Source organism: Tamandua tetradactyla, chromosome 2 (genome assembly GCF_023851605.1).
Source record: "Tamandua tetradactyla isolate mTamTet1 chromosome 2, mTamTet1.pri, whole genome shotgun sequence".
Taxonomy (NCBI): domain Eukaryota; kingdom Metazoa; phylum Chordata; class Mammalia; order Pilosa; family Myrmecophagidae; genus Tamandua; species Tamandua tetradactyla.
The window spans coordinates 180,188,333-180,210,344 of NC_135328.1; the positions used below are offsets into that span (position 1 = coordinate 180,188,333).

The 22,012-nt window shown below is 39.4% G+C and overlaps 1 protein-coding gene and 2 pseudogenes across 3 annotated transcripts in view; 2 read left to right on the forward strand and 1 right to left on the reverse strand.

Annotated features, from left to right (window-relative positions):
• Positions 1–22,012, reverse strand: part of ST3GAL3 (ST3 beta-galactoside alpha-2,3-sialyltransferase 3) — a 300,267-nt gene that overhangs the window by 182,099 nt on the left and 96,156 nt on the right. The gene's annotated exons all lie outside the window — the stretch shown is intronic.
• Positions 7,253–11,590, forward strand: LOC143654659 (uncharacterized; annotated as a pseudogene).
• LOC143654675 (low molecular weight phosphotyrosine protein phosphatase pseudogene) lies at positions 11,994–12,540 on the forward strand (annotated as a pseudogene).

Below are 22,012 nucleotides of genomic sequence, written 5' to 3' on the forward strand. Positions count from 1 at the left end.
CCATCTCTTTGCAATTGTAAATAACGCTGCTATAAACATTGGTGTGCAAATGTCTGTTTGTGTCTTTGCCCTTAAGTCCTTGGAGTAGATTCCCAGCAACGGTATTGCTGGGTCGTATGACAATTCTATATTCAGCTTTTTGAGGAACTGCCAAACTGCCTTCCACAGTGGTTGCACCATTTGACATTCCCACCAACAGTGGATAAGTGTGCCTCTTTCTCCGCATCCTCTCCAGCACTTGTCATTTTCTGTTTTGTTGATAATGGCCATTCTGGTGGGTGTGAGATGATATCTCATTGTGGTTTTGATTTGCATTTCTCTAATGGCCAGGGACATTGAGCATCTCTTCATGTGCCTTTTGGCCATTTGTATTTCCTCTTCTGAGAGGTGTCTGTTCAAGTCTTTTCCCCATTTTGTAATTGGGTTGGCTGTCTTTCTGTTGTTGAGTTGGACAATCTCTTTATAAATTCTGGATACTAGACCTTTATCTGATACGTCGTTTCCAAATACTGTCTCCCATTGTGTAGGCTGTCTTTCTACTTTCTTGATGAAGTTCTTTGATGCACAAAAGTGTTTAATTTTGAGGAGTTCCCATTTATTTATTTCCTTCTTCAGTGCTCTTGCTTTAGGTTTAAGGTCCATAAAACCGCCTCCAATTGTAAGTTTCATAAGATATCTCCCTACATTTTCCTCTAACTGTTTTATGGTCTTAGACCTAATGTTTAGATCTTTGATCCATTTTGAGTTAACTTTTGTATAGGGTGTGAGAGATGGGTCTTCTTTCATTCTTTTGCATATGGATATCCAGTTCTCTAGGCACCATTTATTGAAGAGACTGTTCTGTCCCATGAGTTGGCTTGACTGCCTTATCAAAGATCAAATGTCCATAGATGAGAGGGTCTATATCTGAGCACTCTATTCGATTCCATTGGTCGATATATCTATCTTTATGCCAATACCATGCTGTTTTGACCACGGTGGCTTCATAATATGCCTTAAAGTCAGGCAGCGCGAGACCTCCAGCTTCGTTTTTTTTCCTCAAGATATTTTTAGCAATTCGGGGCACCCTGCCCTTCCAGATAAATTTGCTTATTGGTTTTTCTATTTCTGAAAAATAAGTTGTTGGGATTTTGATTGGTATTGCATTGAATCTGTAAATCAATTTAGGTAGGACTGACATCTTAACTATATTTAGTCTTCCAATCCATGAACACAGTATGCCCTTCCATCTATTTAGGTCTTCTGTGATTTCTTTTAACAGTTTTTTGTAGTTTTCTTTATTATGTTTTTTGTCTCTTTAGTTAAATTCATTCCCAGGTATTTCATTCTTTTCGTTGCAATTGTAAATGGGATTCGTTTCTTGATTTCCCCCTCAGCTTGTTCATTACTAGTGTATAGAAATGCTACAGATTTTTGAATGTTGATCTTGTAACCTGCTACTTTGCTGTACTCATTTATTAGCTCTAGTAGTTTTGTTGTGGATTTTTCCGGGTTTTCGACGTATAGTATCATATCGTCTGCAAACAGTGATAGTTTTACTTCTTCCTTTCCAATTTTAATGCCTTGTATTTCTTTTTCTTGTCTAATTGCTCTGGCTAGAACCTCCAACACAATGTTGAATAATAGTGGTGATAGTGGACATCCTTGTCTTGTTCCTGATCTTAGGGGGAAAGTTTTCAATTTTTCCCCATTGAGGATGATATTAGCTGTGGGTTTTTCATATATTCCCTCAATCATTTTAAGGAAGTTCCCTTGTATTCCTATCTTTTGAAGTGTTTTCAACAGGAAAGGATGTTGAATCTTGTCAAATGCCTTCTCTGCATCAATTGAGATGATCATGTGATTTTTCTGCTTTGATTTGTTGATATGGTGTATTACATTAATTGATTTTCTTATGTTGAACCATCCTTGCATACCTGGGATGAATCCTACTTGGTCATGATGTATAATTCTTTTAATGTGTTGTTGGATTCGATTTGCTAGAATTTTATTGAGGATTTTTGCATCTATATTCATTAGAGAGATTGGTCTGTAGTTTTCTTGTTTTGTAATATCTTTACCTGGTTTTGTACAATATGTTCTTTACCTGTGCCCTCAAGTTCAATTTGGTCATTATAGTCAGTCCATGTTAGTGAGGACTTATAGTATCTGCCTTTTCGTTTCTGGAGATGATTTGTTTTTAGCATTAGCAGTCAGTCAATAGCTTTTCAAGTAATTTTCATCCCTATTCTCACTTTCAAGAGAGCTCTTTTTCTCCAATAATTGTTGTCTTTGAAAAGGACATATCCTTTCATTATCATGTTTTTGTCACCAATCCCATTTCAGCAAGTCACAATGCCATCTGAGGTTACACCTCCCTCCTTGTGTCAATATCTTTAAAATCCTTACTTTGTGTTAATTTATGCATACAGCTGAGGACATGAGGCCTGTCCACAGGGCTTGTGGGCCTTGTCTCTTTCTCTGCCTCACCTGTAGTCTTCACAGACTCTAACTACAGAGTATGCTGGTATCTCCCCAAACCATGCTTTCAGGACCCCAACATATTTCCATTTCAAAAACCCTTTCATTATGCGTTTGCAAGTTATAGTTTATTTACTCCCCTGGGGTGAAAGATTAATGTTCTAATATTATACCAATGCCAAGCTGATCAGTATAATTCTATATTTGCTTCTTCATCTATAAAATTAGGAAAAGACAATTTCCCAGCCTTCATTCTACCCCAAAGACCTGCTGCCTAGATAAAAATGATAGAAAAAATATTAAAGTACCATAAAATACAACATACTCAATACCTAAATATGAGCTTGAACTCACATTCAGCAACAGGAATGAATTTATGCAAATAGTTATTACCTTTTTCTCATGTAGTTTCCCTAAGGACCAATTGCATGAGTTTTCAAGATAGGTAAGAGAATAGGGTGAATTAAATAAGGTAGAGTATGTGAAAGCATCCAGTCCAGAGTCTCCACACGTTACTAATTGAATAACATTAGGTCCTTCCTTTATGTCAACTCCTTCCTACCTTTTCTGTTACCAGCCGATATAATTGATGTTTGCTGAACAAAGGAAATGAACAAATGCAGGAACCCAAATCAGGCAAGCCTTCTTCCTTAGTTTCGCCCCAACCCACATCTCCCCCTTCATCAGAACGATTACTTCCTAAGTTTAGATTTTTACCATTTTTCTTTCTCTTGCCTCACTGAACTGGGGTAGGCATCCAGTATGTCCAATACTGAAAAGAAATATTTGGGACCATGCTTATCCTGTTTCTGATCTCAAAGGAAAAACTTCCAGCATTTCACCATCCAATAAGGTTGTTGCTGTGGGGTTTTTGTAGACAGAAAGTCTTTCAGATTAAAGTTCTTTACTCTTCTTAATTTGCTGAGCAGTTCTAACATGCATGAAGGTCAAATTTTATTAAATGCTTTTTCTGTATCTCTCAGAATTATATGAATTTTCTTTTTAATCTATTAAAATTTACCTAATCTATTAATATGATTAGTTACATTGATGGAGTTCTCTAATGTTAAATCAACCATGTGTATTCCCAGTACATCATGGTAAATTCTCAAGTACATCATGGTAAATTCTCTTTTTTATATATTGTGAGATTTGCTAAAATTTTAATCAGGATTTTTACATCTATATTTTTAAGTAGCTTGGTCTGCAATTTTCCTTTTCTGAGCTGTCTTTGTCAGTTTCTGGTATCAAGGTTATGCTAGCCTCATAAAATGAGTAAGGAATGTCCCTCTTTTTCTGTTCCCTGAAAGACGTTGTATGAAGCTGGAAATGCTTACTCTTTTGAATCTTTTGAAGAAATCCCCAGTGAAGCCATCTGGGCCTAGAGTTTCCTTTGTGCTAGGATTTTTTTTTTTTTTTTAAACATTTATTACCACATCAATGCAAGGTGTTAATAGAGAAGTACATGGGAATCTTGTATTTTAAGCATGATTGTTCTGTAAACTGGTAACTTCTCTAATAAGAGAAAAAGTGAGGAAAAATACATTTGTATTGTAGTAACATATATGCAACTCAAAATTTCCCATTTTAAACACTATTAACTGTACAATTCCATTTTATTAATTATGTTCACAGTATCGCATTGTACATCCAGTACTCCAAACAGAAACTCTGCACAGATTAAGCAATATGCCTACCCCTTTTCCCCTCATCCCTGGTCTCTGATAACCTGTAATCTACTGTCTCTGTGAATTTGCTTCTTCTAGGTATTTAATATAAGTGAGATCACAAGATATTTGTCTTTTTGTATCTGGCTTATTTTACTCAACAAGATATCTTCAAGTTTCATCCATGTTGTTGCATGTATCCGAACTTCATTCCTTTTTACGGCTGAATAAATATTCCATGGTGTGTATATACCCCAGACATTTGGCTATTGTGAATAATGCTGCAATGGACACTTGTGTACAAATATCTGTTTGAGTCCTTGCTTTTAATTCTTTCAGGTGTCTAACAAGAAATGGGATTGCTGGGGGATACGGAATGGAAAATTTTTTATTATTGATTCCATTGAAAACATTTATGAATTTTAAGGTTTCCCATTACTTTTTTTTTTTTTTTCATGGGCAGGCACTGGGAATCGAACCTGGTCTCTGGCATGGCAGGCGAGAACTCTGCCTGCTGAGCCACTGTGGACCACCCTTTCCATTACTTCTTGAGTCAGTTTTGGACAGTTATGTTTTTCTAGGAATTGGTCATTTTCACTAAATTCCTGAAACTTTTGGCATACAATTGTTCATAATATCCTCTTTTTATTTTTTTAATGCCTATAGCTTCCTTAGTTTTGTCTCTTCCATTCCTGTGTGCACACATGGTGGTCCCCACCCTCTTCCATTCTCTCTCCCCCACCCCTGCCCCTCCATGATTCGGTCTTGGCAGAGTTTTGTCAATTTTATTAGTTTTTAGAAAGACTCTATTGTATGTTTGATTTTTTTCATTAAATGCTGTTATCTTTATTATTTTTTGTTTTCTTTCTTTGGATTTAATTTGCTGTACATTTTCTAACTTCTTGAGATGCATGTTTAGATCACTGATTGCAGCCTTTGCTTTTTTTTCTCATATATGCTTTTAAGGTTATGCATTTCCCTCTAGGTCAGCTTTAGTAGCATTATACAAGTTTTGACATGTAGCATTGTCATTAACATTCAGTTCAAAATATTCTCTAATTTCAATCATGATTTTCCCTTTGACCCAAGGATTACTTACAGGTTTATTTCTTAATTTCCACATTATAGGGATTTTCTAGTCATCCTTCTGTTACTGGTTTCTAACTTAATGCCACTGTGGTCAGAGAATTTATCCTGTATGCTAGTAAAACTTTGAAATTTGTTGAGACTTGCTTTATATATGGCCTGTGGCATCCCCTCCATTTACCAGATAAAGCCTAAACTCTTTAAATGACACAAACCTTGATCATCACCCGCTGCCCATGGGAACTATCGCCCATTAGTACCTGGTCACCTCCACCCTGAAGCCTTTCCCAGCACTCCCCAGCCTGGAACGTCCCCAGACAGTGAAGGGCTATGACAGCCTGTCTGCTGCCCTTCTGTTTCCAATCCATCCTCAACACTGCTGTCAGGGGTGATCCTTCCAAAGTGCAAACCTGAATGCTTTTCTCTCCTGCTTAAAATCCTTTTGTCCATGACTTTCCCTAGCAGAGTCCAAACTCAGTATTTCATATGAGATTTTCTCATCCCGTTTCCTGGCCTCTTTACCTTTATTCATGCTGCTCTCTCTTCCTACAATGCTCTTCTCACCTTATTCATTCATCTTTAAGTCTAGGCTTGAGAGTCACCTCCTCTATGAAGTCTTTCCTATACCCACCCCCAGCATTGCACCTCTAGGGCGAATTACCACTCCCTGTGTAAAAGTAACAATCAAGGGAGGAAAATATCCCTTCATTAATTTCCAATTATGGTCTTTATTTTATTTTAAAATATCAAATACCATTAAGGGAGACTGTGAGGTTTCAGTGTTTCCACAGGAGAGTGGGGGTGGGTTTTTTAAAAGGTTGATAAACACTGCAGGACTTCCTTCTATCTTAGCATTTGGTGCATTTATTTTTAAAAGTATATCTTACCTAACCAGACCATAATTTTCTCAAAAGTAGGGACCATGTCTAATCTTCAGAGTGTGGTACAATAGCTAGCTTAATAAGTATGATTAAATGTTTGTAGAATGAGCTTCACTGAAGGAATAAATGAACGTAACCCCCAGTGGTAAATTCTAGGTACTCAAATAGAAATTCCAGAAGAAACATCTGTGTTCTGTTAATTCCCCTTCACACAAAAGTCCAGAGCATCACATTTCCATCGGGTCTTTCCATTAGGCCTACGAACCTCTTCAATGGCCCCAGCACAGCAAATCTATGCTCCCTCCTGCCATTGGGACTGTGCTTTCTTCTCCGGCCTATTATCTTCCTACTCCCCCCAGCTCCGCTCATCACCTGTCACTCTCACTGTTGCTTCAGAAATATTTCCACTGTTCTACTTACCTGGAACCCTTTCCCCAGCATCCCAATGTCCTACCCTAACTGCTTCAGAGTCCATCTTTCTCAAAGCCTTCCTTGACTTCACGTCTCCTTTCTCCTCTCTGGGGTACTGACTCACCCCTCCCTCTTCTTGAGCCTCAGCTCTCAATGGATAAACGTCTCAGACCCAGGTGCCTCACTCATCTGACCCACACTACCTAGCACAAAGTCCAGTGGGCATACTCGGTGACTGACAGGAAAAAATAATTACTCTCTCTCTATTTTGGCTTCTCTTCCTCCAACTCAAGGGCTACTTGGGTGATATTCACATGAGTCCAGATGAGGAGTTATCAAAGCTATTTGCAGGTAAATTTCCTTGCTTCTAACACTAGATCCCCCAACTCTCTCCATGTTACCAGGCTAACACATTCCTGCCATGGCTGCGGGAGACAGACTAGCTTGTTTTCATAGCTATGTGACAGCATCAATTTTCTTCTGTACCATTAAAAATAAACATGTGCACACACATGCACACACCTGCAGTTAGTTTGCCTCTTTTCCAAAGTAAGGAATCCTTCCTTACACTCTTGACTCTGTATAACTCTGTTCTGTCCCTTCTCTCTGTCTCCTTTCTCAGGAAATTTTAGCTTTCTTGAGCCTTCTAAAATACTTCCAGGTGAATAAAACTATATTGTATTGGTGACACCTTAAACATATAAGTCTGGAGAATTTAAAACATACACAGTGTTTGAGTCACCGATAATGACAAAGTCAAGCCCCTATACAGATGTCCGCGATATAGCCCTGCAGCAGGGAAGGCTGGGCCCACAGCTAGTCCGGTCTCTGCAGGTGGGTGGGACCAGGTGACTGGGTTTTGGTCAATGGAATGTGGGCTGAGTGAAGCACAAGACCTCCACCTGGCCCACCAACACCTCCCGTGCAGTTCTCTCTGTTCTCACTCGCTCCTCCTCTGTGAGCTGGATCAGAGGACCCAGTGGAGGACTCCTAGGTCCTCTGGACTGGCAGAGTCCTGGATGGAAGGAGTCTCTTAAATGAAGTAGGTGGAACAGAACGCTGCCCCCATACCCCTTCCTTAGACCTGCACAGGACTGTGACATGAGAAGAATAAACCTTCACCATGTTAAGCCACTGGGATTTGGGGGTAGTTTGTTTCAATAAAGAGTCAACCCTGACTAAAGAGGCATCGCCCTGAATTCTTGAAGTAAAAAATATCAATTGTTCCTAAGTATGGCTTACAAGCAACTATGTCTCAAGCTATCTTTTGTCTAACTACACTAGCCATATTACTCTTCTCCCTTCCTGGTCCCTTGGGGACTGTGGTGGAAGCTGTCATGTGCCACCTTGATCCCTCTTCAAGGGATGAAGGACTTACTCCCCAGCTGTTGGGACTGTGGTGGCAGAAAGCCCTCAGTTGTAAGCCCTCTTCAGGAGGTTTCTGGGCTGAAGAGAACTGCCTTCCCCAGGGTCACGTCCCCATTCCGGGGCAGCCCCCTGCAATGGCTGGTGGCATCCACCAGCCGAAGAGGAAATACGAACGCTCAGCCCAGTCACTCCAATGCAGAAAGGCCACCCCAACTCCGCAGCTCCCACAGGGTTGTCTGAAGGACAGTCCGACATTTTTATGAGATCGCTTCCTTCCTTTCCCTTCCCTTCCTTAGGTGTTGACCCCAAATCACTCCCTAATGAGCTTTTCGCACACTAGTCTTCACCTGGGAGTCTGTGTCTCATGGATCCCAACCTGACACAGCCACTGTGCCCTTGCTGTGATATCATGTTGCCCAACTCTGCCTCAGCTTATGGCACTAATACTATATTTTGCAATCAAGATATACAAAATCACAATGGGACAGAAGTTTTAAAATTGAGACACTCCACAAAAATTCAGAATGCACTATTCCATCAGACTAATTATGAGCAAGAAAAAGAAGAGACCATAAATATTTTATGAGCCCCTCTGAGAGAAGGAACTTTGATATTATCCTAAAGAAAATATTACCACCTTGCTTGCAATCAAATGAAGAAATTACTGAAGGCGTAACAAAGCCGCACAACACAAATTGTTGAGGCTCTAATTTCCATCTGCTGGTGCCTGGTACATTTACAATCATAGCAGTTACTTCTTGAGCGCTCAGTACGACACAGAGCTTAGAGCTTTACGTTCATGATCTCATTGAATCCTTAACTCATTTTGCAGAACTCAGGCTCACAGAAGTTAAATAAATTGCCCAAAGTCGCAGAGCCAGGACTCAGAGTCAGGTCTGGCTGACTTCAAAGCCTCAACTCCCTATTTTTAGACACTAAATGCCTCTAACAGATTTCATATTCAAGTTCTGCTAGAGGTTAACTAATCGGCTTGGAGAAGAGGAGCAAAAGGTAGGTATGTATCATTCCAAAAATCCATGTTCTATTCTCTCACCCCTCTATTCCTCCATTGATGATTTAGACACAGACTCTATCTTCTAGGTACACGTAGGCCAGTGAATGAGATGGTTGAACTGAGCGGGATTTCACTGGAAGAAACCCAACAGGAGTCTGTCCCCTAGCAATCAAAAGGTTCTTCTGCCCTCTTGTGGCTCAGGGCGATTGCTACCTATCAAGCCTCCATATGACGGCACTTGGCAGTAAGGCACAAAACCGATGCCCTTCTAAGTAGTTCAGAATAGAGTGAACTTAACTTAAAATTTTTATCTGAATTAGCAGAATTCTACAGCTCAGAGAAAAAAAAATCCATATTTTGCAATAATAAGAAATATCTGGATGGGCAACGATGGCTCAGTGGCAGAGTTCTCACCTGCCATGCTGGAGACCCGGGTTCGATTCCCAGAGCCTGCCCATGTCAAAAAAAAGAAAAGAAATATCACAACCAGCGACATCCTTTAAGAACAATGATAGAATTTAAAAAAAAAAATTAAGCCCCAAACAAACACCTAGTCCTTGTTTTTCACACTGAACAACATATTTTAGAATTTTTTTCATATTAGTATATAGAGAGCCTCCTCATTCTTCACATGCAGTGCGCTTCTGCCGGGTGGACAGATCATAATTTATTTAATATGTCCCTTACTATTAAAAACAGTGCTGCGAGACTGTTCTGGAGGCTGCTCTTACACAAGCTTCAATTAGAAGATGTTAATTGCCATGGTTTGCTAAGCCCCAACCATCGCTCTTGTTGACTCTTCAGATCACCTAGGGCTTGAACTGAGACTTCATATAAGTTTCATGCACTAAGTTTGCTTTCCTGTTACCTATAATTCCCGGAGGGTTCCTAGGTCAGATAAGTACCGAAACCTTGAGGGACTAGCCTCTCCAAGATTAACAATTGTTTACATCCCCTTATCCTTTAGTGTCGACAACCCCTCTCAACAAGAAAAAGTCAGAACAGTTATTGCCCAGTGTGCTGGTTTGAATCTATTATATACCCCAGAAAAGCCATGTTTTAATCCTGACCTAATCTTGTGGGAGCCGCCATTTCTTTTAATCCTGATTCAAGACTGTAGTGTGAAACTTTTGATTAGATTATTTCCACGGACATGTGGCATGCCCAATTGTGGGCGTGACCTTTGATTAGATGCAGATGTGACTCCACCCATTCCAGCTGGGTCTTGATTAGTTTACTGGAATTCTTTAAGAGAGAGTCAGAAATGACAGAAGTCTCAGAGCTGACAGAAAATTCACAGCAGAGCTGACACAGATGTGGGCACATAGAGAACAGAGACGTGGATGTTTGGAGATGCTTGGGGCCCAGCAGATGTCACCATGAGATGTTAAGCAAGCCAGAACCTGGAAAGAGCCAAGGGAAGCCAAGAGATGAAAGCCCGCCCGAGAGAAGTAAAGTGAGGAACCCCCACAGGAACAGAGGCTGAAAGCAATGGAGCTCAGGAGCAAGGGACAGCAGATGCCAGCCATGTGACTTCCCAGCCAACAGAGGTGCTCCTGACCCATCGGCCTTTCTTGAGTGAAGGTAACCTCTTGTGGGTACCTTAATTTGGACACTTTCACTTCTTTAGAACTCTGAACTTGTAACTTATTAAATTCTCCCTTTTAAAAGCCATTCCAGTCTGCTGGATCACATTCCAGCAGCTTCCTAACTAACACACTTAGGGATCCCTATGGATTGGGAGAGGGATAGAAGAAGGAGGATGTATAACAGAGAAAATAGGATTTAAGAAACAAGTATTTACTGCTGAATCACTATATTAATATTCCTGCTAGCCTCTGGTGTTTCGGAGCAGCTAGAAGGAAAAATCTGAGATGGTGGAATGGTAGCACATGACAAACTGTGGGATCTGTTTGGTAACTACTTGTTGAAGTGTGCTTTGAGAATTGTTGTTTTTCCTTTCTTTGCTTTGTATATGTGTTATTCTTTACAACAAAAAATGTTAAAACAACAACAACAACAATGCTGCAGGTGTGTGTCTGAGGTTTCATTGTAGGAGCCACAGACAATTTGCTGAGCCTGTTACTTTCCATGGCCAAGACTCTCTGCACCACCAGGTCCCGCCATCTGTGCCCCACCCCAACACATCTCTGTCCATGATAAACATGGTGGATGACACCAGATCTGAAGATTTATGTCGTGATTTGATCGTTATGGTCCTATAGTTGATGTGTATATTCCAGTTGATTTCTACACTTGCCGACCAAGAGGGTGTGCTTACGTTCAGTTTTAGGATGTTTGTGATGCCAATGAGGTGTAACACAATTTGGACAGAAAATGGATTTGCTGATGTCAGAATGAAATTCAGTTTGCACAGTGGCATTGGAAGGCACCAAATCAGATGAAAGCCTTGAAAGGTAAGAATGTAGACAGCCTTTCATGCTAGGATGATTATGGCAGATACAGACATTCTAAAAGCAGAAGGTACGAAAGGAGGAGAACAAGAAATTGGACTTTCGATTACAACTATATAAGATCTTATAGTCCTAGTAACAGTAGACTGACTAGAAGACCACAGCATAGCAGAAGCCATTCTGACAATGACAGATTTCAAACATGATAAATAAATCTTTTTCAGATCTAAATCCAATTTAATAGCATGGTCCAAGTCCCAACCCAAGAAATAAATGAAGGCTAAATGACACTCTAGGTCTGCATCTCACACCAAAACTAGAGGCACCTCGAAAACAGATTCCAAATCACATTATAAGTCTGGCTCGAGATATGAAAAGGAATCAAGGAAAAAAGAACCACCTAGACCCAAATCTCAGTCAAATTCACAGTCTAGGCCCAGATCAAAATCTAGAGCAAGGCCTTGGACTAGTCCTAAGTCCAGTGACCACTAACAGCTTAAACCATGATATTTTTAGGCATATATCATTCATTTACTCATAGTTTGGTTTAATTAAATTATCAGGAATAGAATGTTGTGATGATGCTTAAAACAGCAACAACAACACTTGTTAATTTTCCTTGTATCACGTAATGGTTATCATTAAAATGCTATGCTATTGTCACTCTGTGTCTCTCTTGGCAACTGAGCAGATGGCAACGCAGAAGCCCAAGTCAGTGCTGTATGTATGTCTGGGTAACATTTGTCAATCACCCACTGCAGAAGCAATTTTCAGAAAACCTGTAATTGGATAAAAATATTTCAGATAATTGGAGCATAGACAGTGTTATAACATCCACATATGAAATAGGAAACCCTCCTGCTGATCGAGGGGAAGTTGCATGAAGTAGCTGTTATTCATATGAATCACATTGCCCACCAGATTCCCAAAGATGTTGCCACATTTGATTATATGCTAAGTATGGATGAAAGCAATCTGAGAGATTTGAATAGAAAAGGAAATGACGGTGAAAAATGCAAAGCTAAAATTGAACACTTGGGAGCTATGATCCACAAAAACAACTGATTATTGAGCATCCCTTCTATGAGAATGACTCTGACTTTGAGACGGTGTATTAGCAGTGTGTTAGATGCTGCAAAGCATTTTCAGAAAGGCACATCTATTCATTACTGAATGTCAGTGGTTACCATCTTTACAGGATGGTTCTAGATTTTTCAGCCAATCAGTGTATGATGTAATGTTTCATAACTTAAGGCCACAACTTTTTTCAGCTGACTTACTGTTTCTTATCTTAAAAAATAATTATAGATGGAAATCAATGTTGTGTTTGGCAGAAGAATTAATAAAAATCTTTCATTCAGACAGTTTATGGGGGTATATTAAATGTTCTTAAACAAACTGGACATCTTATCTTGCCCCAATACAAAAATAGTGGAACACACAAAAGAGTAGAACCACAAAATTTAATGATTTGTATGTGTTTTATAAAACAATAATTTTGTCCCAAAGGTAACTTTAAGGTACTAATCCAGTGACAGTTAGCATTCTAATATGCTTAATTGTGATCTTTTTTAAAAAAATTTTTTTTATTGTATAGTATAACATAATATAAAAGGCAAAGAAATAAAAAAAACAATAGTTTTCAAAGCACTCTTCAAAAAGTGGTTACAGGATAGATCCCAGAGTTTGTCATGGGCTACCATACAATCCTCTCATATTTTTCCTTCTAGCTGCTCCAGAATATAGGAGGCTAGTGGGCTTAAATACTTTTTTTATCAACACAATCGACCTTTTTTTCTTTTGTTTTTTGTGAACAGTAACATATATGAAAAAGCTATAAATTTCCAAGTGCAGCATCACAATTAGTTGTAGACATATTTCAGACTTTGACATGGGTTACAATTTCACAATTTTAGGTTTTTACTTCTAGCTGCTCTAAAATACTGGAGACTAAAAGAAATATCAATTCAATGATTCAGCATTCATATTCATTTGTTAAGTCCTATATTCTATATATAATTCCACTATCACCTTTGATCTTTCCATACCTCTCTTTGGGGTTGTTTGGGCTATGGCAATTTAAAATTTTTCATTTTGGAAGAGTCTGTCACTAATATGGGGTAGGGAGATGGAAAAATATGATGTTCTAGAGAGTCTGGGCTAGGTTTCAGCACTCATCTGGACCAGGGACCCATATGGAGGTTATAGGTTTCTGGCAAGGTACTTTAGTGCTTGGAACCCGTGTGGAATCTTATATACTGCCCTAGGTGTTCTTTACTATTGGCAGGAATGGTCCTGGTTGGGGGTTGGCAAGTTATGACAAATAGCAAGGTCTAACTGAAGCTTGCATAAGAGCAACCTCTAGAGTAGCCTCTTGACTCTATTTGAACTCTCTCTGCCACTGATACTTAATTACACATCTTTTCCCCCTTTTGGTCAGGATGGAATTGTTGATCCCACAGTGCCAGGTCTGGATTCATTCCTGGGAGTCATCTCGCACACCTCCAGGGAGACTTTCACCCCTGGATGTGATGTCCCACGTAGCGGGGAGGGCAATGATTTCACTTGCAGAGTTGTGGGCTTACAGAGTGTTCTAGTTTGCTAGCTGCCGGAATGTGACACACCAGAGACAGATTGGCTTTCAATAAAAGGGGATTTATTCCATTAGTTCTTCAGAGGAAAGGCAGCTAACTTTCATCTGAGGTTTTTTTCTTACGTGGGAAGGCTCAGGGTAATCTCTGCCGGCCTTCTCTCCAGGCCTCTGGGTTCCAACAACTTTCCCCGGGGTATTTTCTTTCTGCATCTCCAAAGGCCTGGGCTGAGCTGCGAGTGCTAAGATAAGATATGCTGAGCTGCTTGGGCTGTGCTAAGTTGAGCTCTCTCATTTAAGCACCAGCCAATAACTGAAACATCATTCATTGCAGCAGGCTCACCTCTTAGCCGACTGCAGATGTAATGAGCAACAGATGAGGTTCATATACCATTGGCTCACGTCCACAGCAACAGAACTAGGCACGTTCACCTGGCCAAGCTGACAACTGACTCTACCACAGAGAGACTGAGGCCACATATGAGCAACAACAGAGGTCCTCCAGAAGTGACTCTTAGGCATGCCTATAGGTAGTTTAAGCTTCTCTATTACCTACATAAGCTTCACAAGAGTAAGCCTCATGATCGAGGACATGGCCTATTGATTTGGGTGTCCCTAAAGTTCAACACAGAATCAGGGGATTCCCTGATGGTAAGGTTTAATAGTTTCATAGTCTTTCTACCCTCCCTCAGGGGACTTTACCAATACTTTTTGATTATCTGGTTAATATACTCTAGGATGTTTCCAGGCATTACAATAATCTATACAGGATTAAAGGACCTCTTTCTCATTCTGTGCTCTCTATGTTTCAGTTGTTCAAATGAGCTATACAGATAGGTTGAATTAGATTATGCACTACAGAAAATTTCAGTTCCAGATCAAATAAACCTTTCTTCCATTGGTCTCAAAGAGTATGTGTGATTCTAAAATATAGACACTGTTTTCCTTATCCCTATGTTCTGAATTACTTTAACCTCAACCTGTTCAGCTTCATTCTTATCTCCAAATATCAGGTTAAATATATAAAACAGCTTTCAAAATCCAAAAATAATAATTACCACTCCAAACTTAATGTGTCTGCTCTAAAGGCTTACAATCTAGGTCCCTGTTTTCTTATAAGCGTTTTCTAAAGGTGACCATACCACTGTTGTTTTTTTTGTTTGTTTCTGGCTTATTTTGTCTCACCAAATATCCTACATGTTTATTCACATCATTGCATGCCTCACGACAATGTTCCTTTTTGTAGCAGCACAGCCTTTGTTCATAAGTATACACCATTATTCACCATTCTACTTCTCCGTCAGTGCATCCTTCAGCCACCTGCATTCATCAGGCATCATGTAGAGGGCCCAAAGTCCACAGTCCATCAACATTCTCAATTTTAGATAATTTCATTGTTCCCAGGAGACAGAAAACCAATAAACACACCCTCACGAAATAGGAGGTCTATACCTCCTCTTAACTCTTGTCCCTCACCCCATTATTTACCTCTGCTGTTGCTATGATGGTGCTGTTGGTTTCCTTTTGAACTTAGCTCATAACATGCAATAGCAGTTTTCCCCTTGTAACTTGAACTTAAACACTATAGAAGAATCATATTTTTGAAGTAAGTCTTACAAGAACTCATTCATATTTATAGTGTGTCAGTGGGACATGTAGGTCTATACAACCCCTTTCAATCTTGCTCATCTTCAGTATGGTAATATTACTTCTAGACCCACTAGAGAATCACCTTCACTCCTATCTGTTCCCTTACAATGGAGCTCAACCTCATTAGCTAACAGTTCACCCATCTCTAGGTTCTATATATCTCTAAGTCCCCTGTATTCTATATTATAAGTCTCTGATTATACCTTTATGCTGGTCATAAAAGTGGAATCACACAGTATCTGTCCTTTTGTGTCTGGCTAATTTCGCTCAGCATTATGTCCTCAAGGCTCATCCATCTTGTCATGCGCTTCAGGATGTCCTTTCATCTTACTGCTGCATAATATTCCATCGTATGTATATACCACATTTTGTTGATTCACTCGTCTGTTGATGGCCATTTGGTTTGCTTCCATCTTTTGGTGACTGGGAATAATGCTGCTCTGAATATTGGTGTGCAACTGTCTGTTTGTGTAGTTGCTTTCAGTTCTTCTAGGTATATACCAAGTAGTGCTATTGCTGGGTCATAGAGCAGCTCGATATTTAGCTTCCTAAGGAATCGCCAAACAGTTTTCCATAGTGGCTGCACCACTGTACATTCCCACCAGCAGTGCATAAGTGTCCCAGTTTCTTCACATCCTCTCCAATTCCTGATTGCTTAATAGCAGCTATTCTTATAGGTGTGAGATGGTATCTCATCGTGGTCTTGATCTGCATTTTCCTTATAGCCAGTGAAAATGAGCATCTCTACATGTGCTTTTGAGCCATCTGTATTCGCTCTTCAGAAAAATGTGTATTCATATCTTTAGCCCATTTTATAACTGGATTGTTTGTTCTTTTCTTGTTGAGTTGTATGATTTCTTTCTATATACAGGAAATCAAACCTTTGTCTGATATGTGATTTCCAAATATCTTCTCCCATTGAGTTGGCTGTCTCTTCACCTTTTTGACAAAGTGTTTTGAGGTGCAGAAGTATTTGACTTTGAGGAATTCCCATTTATATATTTTTTCTTTTGTTGCTTGTGCTTTGGGTGTAAAGTTTAGGAAGCTGCCTCCTATTATTAGGTCTTGAAAATGTTTCCCTACATTTTCTTCTAGAAGCATTATGGTGCTAGTTCTTATATTTAGGTGTTTAATCCACTTTGAGTTAATTTTTGTGTAGGATGTAAGATAGGGGTCCTCTTTCATTCTCTTGGCTATTAATTGTGATCTTAATAATGAATTGAAACCACTTTTAAGCTTTAAGTCAATATCTGAGCCCGCTGATCCACCTCTTTAGTAAGTTGATATGTATAACTTGATGGACAAATGTCCTCTAAATACTACTGCTCATCTTTTCACCCCAGGGCTTTTTGTTGGATTACATACCCCTAGTCACAGGAGTTCACAATCTTAATAGGATGTATTCTAATTCACACACTTGTACGTTCAAAAGATAAGAAAAAGCAAATGATTATGGTATTAATCTTTAGCACCTTTGATTATTCTTAATTTTTATTGGCCTAGTTTATTTCAGAAGGAAGTCAGCTTTCTGCTCCCATTTGGATCACTTTGCTTCTGAAAATTTAATTATATCCAGAAAGGACATTTTATCTTATGTTCACTTTGACAGATGTGTCTGTTTTTATATGCACATATAACCCAAATGTCAAATACATATTGGTTTAGATGGGGAAAAATAGTTTAAAAAGCTGAGAAAAGAGAATTCTATTATATTGAAGCCCTTAAACAACACATTAAGTATTCTTTTATCAGCGTTTCAAGCTGTAATTTCAAATTCATTTGGATACATACCAGAAAAGATTGTTTTCAAAATAAACTGGGGAGTATAAAAATACAACTGAGATGTAGAAAGTAAAACTTGCCGTTAAGAAGCCACTCTTTAAGAGCCCAGTTTGTTCAATGGTAATGGACAGCTACCGGTTTGTGGTGTCTCTGTATATTTTTGTAAAGATTCTCATTTTTCATGTATGAAGTATTGGTGAAAAGATGTTGACTGACCATCATTTGAGACATTATTTTATTCAAGATAAACTGTCATATCCATATTTGGTAAAACTGTTAATGCAGAAATGTAATTTGTTTATAAAATAGAGTTTTAGCCACAGCACAACACTGACTGCTCAGACACATTTAGACTCAGGGTGGACCTTTAATGTCTTGTCAAAATGTCTAGGCCCATTATAATAGCTAATTTATGAAGCAGCGTGGAACAGTTCATTCGTTAACCCCTCTGCCTTGGGGAATCATACCAATTGGGTTAAGTAGCATTTTCAGGGAAATCGAGGTTTTGATTGAAACATAGAGCCTGCGCTGCTTTTTTTCTGATTTCTATGAAGATCTGAAACATAAAAACAGGTTCCGGAGAAGATGGCGGCTTAGTAAGATGTGTGGGTCTTAGTTCCTTCTCCAGAAAAGCAACTAAAGAAACAGAAACAATATGAAACAGCTCCTGGAGCCACGACAGAGACCAAAAAGACAGCGTACCCCATTCTGGAACGGCTGAATGGGCAGGGAGAATCCGCTGAAGTGAGATACCCGAGGGGTGCGCGTTTCCCGGCCGGGGCGGCTGGCGACTGGGGTTCCCTCCACGCACGTGGCTCCCCGGTCTGACTGGGAACGTTGGATAGCGGGGCCCCCCCACCACGCTTGGCGTCTCGGGCCAGCTGGGCAATTTGGACCAGCACTCCCCCAAGCCGCGGCGGCCGGCGACCCCCCTTCCACGCGCGGTTTCCTGGGCCGACTGCGAGATTCGGATTGGCAAGTTAAAGGAGCCACAGCATCTTTTACTGGTGGGACCTGCAGACAGACGAGCGCCACGAGCGCCACCTACTGGGCAGGAAAAGAAAAACAGAGCCCAGAGATTTCACAGAAAAACCTTTCAACCAGCCGGGTCCCACACCCAGGGAAATCTGATCAAATGCCCAGACACCAGCAGAAAATAATGAATGACGCTCGGAAAATTGAAGATATGGCCCAGTCAAAGGAACAAACCAATAGTTCAAATGAGATACAGGAGCTGAGACAACTAATGCTGAATATACGAACAGAAATGGAAAACCTCTTCAAAAACCAAATCGATAAATTGAGGGAGGACATGAAGAAGACATGGGCTGAACAAAAAGAAGAAATAGAAAATCTGAAAAAACAAATCACAGAACTTATGGGAGTGAAGGACAAAGAAGAAAAAATGGAAAAAACAATGGATACCTACAATGGTAGATCTAAAGAGACAGAAGCTACAATTAGTGAACTGGAGGATGGAACATCTGAATTCCAAAAAGAAACAGAAACTATAGGGAAAAGAATGGAAAAACTTGAGCAGGGGATCAGGGAACTGAATGACAATATGAAGCGCACAAATATACGTGTTGTGGGTGTCCCAGAAGGAGAAGAGAAGGGAAAAGGAGGAGAAAAACTAATGGAGGAAATTATCACTGAAAATTTCCCAACTCTTATGAAAGACCTAAATTTACAGATCCAAGAAGTGCAGCGCACCCCAAAGAGAATAGACCCAAATAGGCGTTCTCCAAGACACTTACTAGTTAGAATGTCAGAGGTCAAAGAGAAAGAGAGGATCTTGAAAGCAGCAAGAGAAAAACAATCTGTCACATACAAGGGAAACCCAATAAGACTATGTGTAGATTTCTCAGCAGAAACCATGGAAGCTAGAAGACAGTGGGATGATATATTTAAATTACTAAAACAGAAAAACTGCCAACCAAGACATCTATATCCAGCAAAATTGTCCTTCAAAAATGAAGGAGAAATTAAAACATTTATAGACAAAAAGTCACTGAGAGAATTTGTGACCAAGAGACCAGCTCTGCAAGAAATACTAAAGGGAGCACTAGAGTCAGATATGAAAAGACAGAAGAGAGAGGTATGGAGAAGAGTGTAGAAAGAAGGAAAATCAGATATGATATATATAATACAAAAGCCAAAATGGTAGAGGAAAATATTATCCAAACAGTAATAACACTAAAAGTTAATGGACTGAATTTCCCAATCAAAAGACATAGACTGGCAGAATGGATTACGACCCAGCAATACCACTGCTAGGTATCTACTCAAAGGACTGAAGGGCAAAGACACAGATGGACATTTGCACACCAGTGTTTATAGCAGCATTATCTACAATTGCAAAGAGATGGAAACAGCCAAAGTGTCCATCAACAGACGAGTGCCTAAACAAACTGTGGCGTATACCTACGATGGAATATTATGCAGCTTTAAGACAGACTAAACTTATGAAGCATGTAATAACATGGATGGACCTAGAGAACATTACGCTGAGTGAATCTAGCCAAAAACTGAAGGACAAATACTGTATGGTCCCACTGATGTGAACCGACATTCGAGAATCAGCTTGGAATATATCATTGGTAACAGAGACCAGCAGGAGTTAGAAACAGGGTAAGATAATGGGTAATTGGAGCTGAAGGGATACAGACTGTGCAACAGGACTAGATACAAAAACTCAAAAATGGACAGCACAATAATACCTAAGTGTAATGTAACTATGTTGGAACAGTGAATGAAGCTGCACCTGAAATATAGTTTTTTGTTTGTTTGTTTGTTTGTTTGTATCTTTTGTTTTTGTTTTTTTTTTTCCTTTTATATATATATATATTTTTATTAGTATTATTATTTTAATTCTCTTCTCTATATTAACATTCTATATCTTTTTCTGCTGTTTTGCTAGTTCTTTTTCTAAATCGATGCAAATGTACTAAGAAATGATGATCATACATCTATGTGATGATACTAAGAATTACTGAGTGCATGTGTAGAATGGAATGATTTCTAAATGTTGTGTTAATTTCTTTTCTTTTTTTGATTAATAAAAAAATTTAAAAAAAAACAGAAGAACTCATCTTAAATCTGAGCAGATCTTTGATGACAGGAATAATTTTAGGGGAAAAAATATACTGTTTTGTAGTTATGTAAATTTTAAGAGGCATTGTTGACTATGGTATTGCTTAGATGCTTTATTGCTGTTAGAAGAAAGTAAATGGATTCAAAGTAGGTTTTGTTTGTGTATGTGCATAGTGTAAAATAACTGAATTTTGATGCTTCTAGCACTTAGTTAGCATGTTCATTTGTATCACAATCTGCCTACATCTGAGGGTGATTTGCTCTTCACCCCTCAGTTTATTTTATGTGGAGGAAGGTGAAAAACAACATTCCCGTTACTGGGCAGTTATGGTGCCATGGAATTTTAAGTACTCTGGGGAAAAGGATTAGTCAATTTTAAGAAAGAGTCACATCTTTGAGTTTTTGATTGATTATTAGCGTTCTAATTGATTATTAGCACATTATTGTGCTTGCAGTACCTGGCTGAAAATGAGGAAGTGACACCAACCATTTATCATTTATCATGTCTGTTCTTTCTCTGAAAGATCATTTGGGGGGCAATAAAAGTAACTTGATGTCATGTTCAATCCCGTTTCAGAATAAAAGCTAACATATTTTAAAACCTCAGATTGCTCACTTGCAAAAATCTCACGCAGAAAGTACAGAGTTCCCATATATCCCCACACACACATAGTTTTCCCTATTAACTCTGCTTTCATGGGATGTCTTTGTTACAAATGATGAAACAATACTATTATAATTATACTATTAACTTTAGTCCATAATTTATATTAGTGTTCACCGTTTGTGTGGTACAATTCTATGGTTTTTAAAATTTTTTATTCTGGTAACATACATATGACTACAAAGTCTTTGAGGGAACTGTATATCCTAAGACATTTTAAGCACAGCCTGCAATAGCTTGTGACTATTAAACCCTAAAAGAACTCCCAGGCTCCCAAACTCCCACCAATAGGCAGTGAGCTGCTGAAGCACTACAGCTCCCAGGAAAGGCAGCCTTCCTGCTGCCCACCCCAATGTGGGCAGATAACGGATAAGGAAGGACCACCCAGTGGGCAGAGTCAAGAGCCCTAGAGAACACTGAACAAGGGATTCACTCTCAAAGAACAGAACCAAGGGGCTGACAGATGAGCTACACAGCTTGGAGAGGGAATATTAACTATTCCTGCTGAGCAGGATTTGGTAATCATGGATTGCTACGTATTTCCCATTCTTCCCCTTTCCAAGTGTGGGTTGTATTTTGTTTTGTTTTGTTTTGCATGTGCAGGCACCAGGAGTCAAACCCAGGTCTCCAGCATGGCAGGCGAGACTTCTGCAACTGAGTCATCATCACACTGCTCCAAGTGTGAGTTTCTGTTGTAACCACCTGGCTCATTTTTTACTGTGGAAAACTGGGAGTGTTGGGAAGATAAATTGTCTTCTAATTTATAGGTAGTCAGACCAAGAGAACGCAGACCAAGAGCTGTCAGAGGGGACTGGACAATAACCAGAGATCCTGGACCTAAAGTTGGGATGGAATAACTTGATGAGATTGGGGGATCCCTCTTGAGAAAGAGGGGAAGTGTTTTTTAGGTTTGGAAAGAAGGATGTTCATG